We start from the raw sequence: 8,261 nt of genomic DNA on the forward strand, positions 1-8,261 counted from the left end.
AGCATTTATTTGGGCTGCAATTTCTGTGGCTGGTAACTCTAATGAACTTATCCTCTGCAGCAGAGGTAACTCTGGGTCTTCCTTTCCTGTGGCGGTCCTATATAAAATATATTTTGATTTGTTTAACACTTTTTTGGTTGCTACATGATTCCATATGTGTTATTTCATAGTTTTGATGTCTTCACTATTATTCTACAATGTTAAAAATAGTACAAATAAAGAAAAACCCTTGAATGCGTAGGTGTGTCCAAACTTTTGACTGGTAGTATATTTAATTAAACAAGATTTTAAAGCAACTTTTTTAGTCTTTCAGTTTTTATTGTTATTCTTTAGTTTTTTTATCCTCTTATGTTTGTAGTGTAGTAAATATTTATGTTTTAATTTTCATTGTATTTGATGTATGTTTTTTCCTTTGAAGCGCATTGCGTTGCATCAATGTTTGAAATGTGCTATATACATGAAGCTTTATTTGATTTGACTTAAATCTACTTGAAAAGCTATGGCAATACCTGAAAATGGTTGTATAGCAATTATCAACAACCAATTTGGCAGAGCTAGAAGAATTATGAAAAGCATAACGGGCAAATGTTGCACAATACAGGCATGGAAAGCTATTAGAGAACCGCTCTTAGCCTGCCAGAGAACCGCTCTTAGCCTGCCAGAGACCGCTCTTAGCCTGCCAGAACACCGCTCTTAGCCTGCCAGAGAACCGCTCTTAGCCTGCCAGAGACCGCTCTTAGCCTGCCAGAGAACCGCTCTTAGCCTGCCAGAGAACCACTCTTAGCCTGCCAGAGAACCGCTCTTAGCCTGCCAGAGAACCGCTCTTAGCCTGCCAGAGAACCGCTCTTAGCCTGCCAGAGAACCGCTCTTAGCCTGCCAGATAACCGCTCTTACCCTGCCAGAGAACCGCTCTTAGCCTGCCAGAGAACCGCTCTTAGCCTGCCAGAGAACCGCTCTTAGCCTGCCAGAGACCGCTCTTAGCCTGCCAGAGAACCGCTCTTAGCCTGCCAGAGAACCGCTCTTAGCCTGCCAGAGACCGCTCTTAGCCTGCCAGAGAACCGCTCTTAGCCTGCCAGAGAACCGCTCTTAGCCTGCCAGAGAACCGCTCTTAGCCTGCCAGAGACCGCTCTTAGCCTGCCAGAGAACCGCTCTTAGCCTGCCAGAGAACCGCTCTTAGCCTGCCAGAGACCGCTCTTAGCCTGCCAGAGAACCGCTCTTAGCCTGCCAGAGAACCGCTCCTAGCCTGCCAGAGAACCGCTCTTAGCCTGCCAGAGAACCGCTCTTAGCCTGCCAGAGAACCGCTCTTAGCCTGCCAGAGAACCGCTCTTAGCCTGCCAGAGAACCGCTCTTAGCCTGCCAGAGAACCGCTCTTAGCCTGCCAGAGAACCGCTCTTAGCCTGCCAGAGAACCGCTTTTAGCCTGCCAGAGACCGCTCTTAGCCTGCCAGAGAACCGCTCTTATCCTGTCAGAGAACCGCTCTTAGCCTGCCAGAGAACCGCTCTTAGCCTGCCAGAGAACTGCTCTTAGCCTGCCAGAGAACCGCTCTTAGCCTGCCAGAGAACCGCTCTTAGCCTGCCAGAGAACCGCTCTTAGCCTGCCAGAGAACCGCTCTTAGCCTGCCAGAGAACCGCTCTTAGCCTGCCAGAGAACCGCTCTTAGCCTGCCAGAGAACCGCTCTTAGCCTGCCAGAGAACCGCTCTTAGCCTGCCAGAGAACTGCTCTTACCCTGCCAGAGAACCGCTTTTAGCCTGCCAGAGACCGCTCTTAGCCTGCCAGAGAACCGCTCTTAGCCTGCCAGAGAACTGCTCTTAGCCTGCCAGAGAACCGCTCTTAGCCTGCCAGAGAACCGCTCTTAGCCTGCCAGAGAACCGCTCTTAGCCTGCCAGATAACCGCTCTTAGCCTGCCAGAGACCGCTCTTAGCCTGCCAGAGAACCGCTCTTAGCCTGCCAGAGAACCGCTCTTAGCCTGCCAGAGAACCGCTCTTAGCCTGCCAGATAACCGCTTCTTTATTGTAGTGATTTTCACCGAAATTCTACAACTACGGCAGGGGTGTTAAACTGGAGGGCTTAGTGTCTGCTGGTTTTTGGTTTTCCCTTTCAATTAAGACCTAGACAACCAGGTGAGGGGAGTTCCTTACTAATTAGTGACCTTAATTCATCAATTAAGTACAAGGGTGGTGCGAAAACCCACAGACACTCGGCCTACCGTGGAATGAGTTTGACACGTGAACTAAACTCGGTCCTCGGGACCCCAAGGGTTTGTTTTTTTGTCCTAACAGTACACAGCTGATTAAAATGATCAAAGCTTGATGATTAGTTGATTATTTGAATCAGCTGTGTAGTGCTAGGGCAAAAAAAACAAAATGTGCACCCCTTGGGGTCCCGAGGACCGAGTTTGGGAAACCCTGGTCTACAGGGATAAGGAGTGTGCACCCTCCTTTGTCGTCCGTGGCAGAAAACACTGGCTCGCTAATCGAGAGTTCCGTCTCGCTAACTTATCACTGAATCTCACCTCGTCTCACACCAGCCATTAGGTCCCATGGGCTACATAGTAATATATTAACTTTATGAGTAACGGAGTAATATAACAAGCTACTGTTTCCAAATATTGTAATATTATTAGCTATGTTTTCAAGTTATGCATCCGGCTACTTTCAGAATCACATCTCTACCGGCGTGTTATATACAGTTGAAGTCGGAAGTCTACATACACAAAGTGTTTGAGGCCATCAGTATGAGCAAGCATAACAGAGATGTTGTCCTCTGTAGCTCAGTTGGTAGAGCATGGCACTTGCATCGCTAAGATAGTTGGATTGATTCCCGCTGGGGCCACCCACACACGAAAATGTATGCACGCATGACTGTAAGTCCCTTTGGATAAAAGTGTCTGCTAAATGTTGTTGGCATATCCAGCTGAAGTCGGAGGTTTACATACACTTAGGTTGGAGTCATTAAAACTTGTTTTTCAACCACTCCACATATACTTTGTGCATGACACAAGCAATTTTTCCAACAATCGTTTACAGACAGATTATTTCACTTATAATTCACTGTATCACAATTCCAGTGGGTCAGAAGTTTACATACACTAAGTTGACAGTGCCTTTAAACAGCTTGGAAAATTCCAGAAAATGATGTCATGGCTTTAGAAGCTTCTGATAGGCTAATTGACATCATTTGTGTCAATTGGAGGTGTACCTGTGGATGTATTTCAAGGCCTACCTTCAAACTCAGTGCCTCTTTGCTTGACATCATGGGAAAATCAAAAGAAATCAGCCAAGACCTCAGAAAAAGATATTGTAGACCTCCACAAGTCTGGTTCATCCTTGGGAGCAATTTCCAAATGCCTGAAGGTACCACATTCATCTGTACAAACAATAGTACGCAAGTATAAACACCATGGGACCATGCAGCCATCATACTGCTCAGGAAGGAGACACGTTCTGTCTCCTAGAGATGAACGTACTTTGGTGCGAAAAGTGCAAATTAATCCCAGAACAACAGCAAAGGACCTTGTGAAGGTGCTGGAGGAAACAGGTACAAAAGTATCTATATCCACAGTAAAACAAGTCCTATATCGACTTAACCTGAAAGGCCGCTCAGCAAGGAAGAAGCCACTGCTCCAAAACCACCATAAAAAAGCCAGACTACGGTTTGCAACTGCATATAGGTACAAAGATCGTACTTTTTTGAGAAATGTCCTCTGGTCTGATGAAACAACAATAGAACTGTTTGGCCATAATGACCATCGTTATGTTTGGAGGAAAAGGGGGGTGGCTTGCAAGCCGAAGAACACCTTCCCAACCGTGAAGCACGGGGGTGGCAGCGTCATGCTGTGGGGGTGCTTTGCTGCAGGAGGGACTGGTGCACTTCACAAAATAGATGGCATCATGAGGAAGGAAAATTATGTGGATATATTGAAGCAACATCTCAAGACATCAGTCAGGAAGTTAAAGCTTGGTCGCAAATGGGTCTTCCAAATGGACAATGACCCCAAGCATACTTCCAAAGTTGTGGCAAAATGGCTTAAGGACAACAAAGTCAAGGTATTGGACTGGCCATCACAAAGCCCTGACCTCAATCCTATAGAACATTTGTGGGCAGAACTGAAAAAGCGTGTGCGAGCAAGGAGGCCTACAAACCTGACTCAGTTACACCAGCTCTGTCAGGAGGAATGGGCCAAAATTCACCCAATTTATTGTGGGAAGCTTGTGGAAGGCTACCCGAAACGTTTGACCGAAGTTAAACAATTTAAAGGCAATGCTACCAAATACTAATTGAGTGTATGTAAACTTCTGACCCACTGATGAAATAAATAAAAGCTGAAATAAATCAGTCTCTCTACTATTATTCTGACATTTCACATTCTTAAAATAAAGTGGTGATCCTAACTGACCTAAAACAGGGAATTTTTACTAGGATTAAATGTCAGGAATTGTGTATTTGGCTAAGGTGTATGTAAACTTCTGACTTCAACTGTATATACAGTGAGGGAAAAAAGTATTTGATCCCCTGCTGATTTTATAGGTTTGCCCACTGACAAAGAAATGATCAGTCTATAATTTTAATGGTAGGTTCATTTGAACAGTGAGAGACAGAATAACAACAACAAAAATCCAGAAAAACGCATGTCAAAAATGTTATAAATTGATTTGCATTTTAATGAGGGAAATAAGTATTTGACCCCTCTGCAAAAAAAATTTTGTACTTGGTGGCAAAACCCTTGTTGGCAATCACAGAGGTCAGACGTTTCTTGTAGTTGGCCACCAGGTTTGCACACATCTCAGGAGGGATTTTGTCCCACGCCTCTTTGCAGATCTTCTCCAAGTCATTAAGGTTTCGAGGCTGACGTTTGGCAACTCGAACCTTCAGCTCCCTCCACAGATGTTCTATGGGATTAAGGTCTGGAGACTGGCTAGGCCACCCCAGGGCCCTAATGTGCTTCTTCTTGAGCCACTCCTTTGTTGCCTTGGCAGTGTGTTTTGGGTCATTGTCATGCTGGAATACCCATCCACAACCCATTTTCGATGCCCTGAATGAGGGAAGGAGGTTCTCACCCAAGATTTGATGGTATATGGCCCCGTCCATTGTCCCTTTGATGCGGTGAAGTTGTCCTGTCCCCTTAGCAGAAAAACACCCCCAAAGCATAATGTTTCCACCTCCATGTTTGACGGTGGGGATGGTGTTCTTGGGGTCATAGGCAGCATCCCTCCTCCTCCAAACACGGCGAGTTGAGTTGATGCCAAAGAGCTCGATTTTGGTCTCATCTGACCACAACACTTTCACCCAGTTCTCCTCTGAATCATTCAGATGTTCATTGGCAAACTTCAGACGGGCATGTATATGTGCTTTCTTGAGCAGGGGGACCTTGCGGGCGCTGCAGGATTTCAGTCCTTCACGGCGTAGTGTGTTACCAATTGTTTTCTTGGTGACTATGGTCCCAGCTGCCTTGAGATCATTGACAAGATCCTCCCGTGTAGTTCTGGGCTGATTCCTCACCGTTCTCATGATCATTGCAACTCCACGAGGTGAGATCTTGCATGGAGCCCCAGGCCGAGGGAGATTGACAGTTATTTTGTGTTTCTTCCATTTGCGAATAATCGCACCAACTGTTGTCACCTTCTCACCAAGCTGCTTGGCGATGGTCTTGTAGCCCATTCCAGCCTTGTGTAGGTCTACAATCTTGTCCCTGACATCATTGGAGAGCTCTTTGGTCTTGGCCATGGTGCAGAGTTTGAAATCTGATTGATTGATTGCTTCTGTGGACAGGTCTCTTTTATACAGGTAACAAACTGAGATTAGGAGCACTCCCTTTAAGAGTGTGCTCCTAATCTCAGCTCGTTACCTGTATAAAAGACACCTGGGAGCCATAAATCTTTCTGATTGAGAGGGTGTCAAATACTTATTTCCCTCATTAAAATGCAAATCAATTTATAAAATTTTTGACATGCTTTTTTCTGGATTATTTTGTTGTTATTCTGTCTCTCACTGTTCAAATAAACCTACCATTAAAATTATAGACTGATCATTTCTTTGTCAGTGGGCAAATGTACAAAATCAGCAGGGGATCAAATACTTTTTTCCCTCACTGTATATATATATATATAAAAGCTTTGTGAGATTATTATGGATAACATTTGTATTTGTCAAATGGCAGTCAAGCATCGATCATTATGTCACCAGAATAAAACCCTCGATATTTGTTGGAAAGGAGCATCAATATCTCTGTGCAGTTCATCATAACTTATTTCCTCTGTAGCCTAATAAACTGCATGGCTTCCTGAATGGTAGGGAGAGGACCAAACACCATATCATCGCATCACTCCAAGTTTACTTTCATATGATGGTTATTATATCAAGATTTGTGCAGAAAGGCGCTTCCGCTACCATTTCTCACATAATGAATCTTACCGATACAAAAAGATCCCTCCATGTCGAACGAAAAAATGATCTGTCTGCATTTATAAAATGGTACCAAAACAGCTGTCGTGATTTTATTTTTGGTGCGGTGTGACTTTATTCGCATAAAAACTGCGGATGTAAACGTAGCTACTGTAATAGATTTCCATAAAAATTGACAAAAATAGCTTTTGGCCCAAAAAATATTTCTCATGCAAAAATGTTTTTAAGACTGTCTGGGAGTGGTTTGAGTGGGTAGGGGAAAACTGAAAACTAGCTGTTATTGGCAGAGAGGTTTAGAACTCTCTTTCTTATTGGTCTATTAACCAATTTACAGCATGGTTAGTGATGTCACCATGGAAAGCCGAAACTCCCGCCCATGCAAACCTGTTGTTTAGAAGTTTCCTGTGTAGATTGTATTTTCAACCAGCCACTATAAGGAAATAACACTGATCAAATACTGTCACACTTTTACAGCGTTAGTTTCATCAGCTGTTGTACAATATGATATAAACACAGGAAAAACGGAATATTTACCGCACTGTGTCTTTAAGGAGACTGCATCTAAAAATAAGATGGGCGGAGTCATTATGATTTAGATTTCTTTATTTATTTTTTTACTGATTGTTTGATTATGACTGGAGGTTTATTGAAGTGGAGAAGTGTTGTTGCAGGCTAGTGTTGCTGTAAAACCAAACAGATTCCTTAACCTTAAGGCCTCTGTGCATTGAGTCTGTTTTACGAAATATTAATATTTAAACTATTTGAAATGTAACATTAGGAGGGTGTAGCCTGTAGATATTGGCTAATTAACAAATTTCAGCTGGTCTAAAACACAACATGTGTTATAACAGGCTGTGCATAGTGTAATAACACTGTGTATAGTGTAATAACACTCTGTATAGTGTAATAGCACTGTGTATAGTGTAATAACACTGTGTATAATGTAATAACACTGTGTATAATGTAATAACACTGTGTATAGTGTAATAACACTCTGTATAGTGTAATAACACTCTCGTACCTTTGTGAGAATGTTTGGTTTGTAAAAGTGGGACTTGATGTGCAGGGGCTGTGAGTCTTAGGGCAGAAGTAAGCACCTCTCCTCGTGTTGATGTTTTTTTATGTCAACAGTTTCAGTTCAATGCCTTGAACTGACAAATTAAAATGACATAATTGATTTGAAAATGTTTTATTAAATTAAATGCAAATAATAATAATATTAATAATAATAATAATAATGTTAAAATAACAATATTATACTCTCATTCTGATTAAGTAGTAATTTCATTTATTCAATAATACATTTATATTAAATCAGTCATTTTATTGGAATTGTGTTTTTAATTGGATAAAATTAATTGATAGTACATGTATGTTTAAGGTAGATTGGAATCTTCAAAGAAATCATATGTTGTGTGACTAATTCTATCTGCTTTAAGATTGTGTTCTGTAACATACTGCATACGCTCAATAATAATATCAAAATAGCAGTAATATTCTCAGTGTGATTCAGTAGTAATTTTATTGATTCATATTTAATAATGAATCTCTTAAATCAGTCATTTTATTGGAGTTATGTTTTTAATTAATAGGAGAAAATGAATTAATAGTATATGCTGTGCAATGTTTAGTGCACAGCATAGTGGCAGATTATTTATGAGTTGAACATGTTGAACGTTGCAAATCAGGATTTATTTTCTGTCTGTTTCTGTAAGATATTTGGTCAATTTGTTTATGATTTTACGAGCTTTTTATGAGTTTAACATATTTTGTCTTACAGCAATAAAACTGTATCGACATTGGATCAATAATCAACCAAGAAATAACCTTTCTTCAAGCTTTGCCTGCAATGCCGCCTC

Source organism: Coregonus lavaretus, assembly GCF_964263955.1.
Source record: "Coregonus lavaretus genome assembly, chromosome: 1".
NCBI lineage: Eukaryota > Metazoa > Chordata > Actinopteri > Salmoniformes > Salmonidae > Coregonus > Coregonus lavaretus.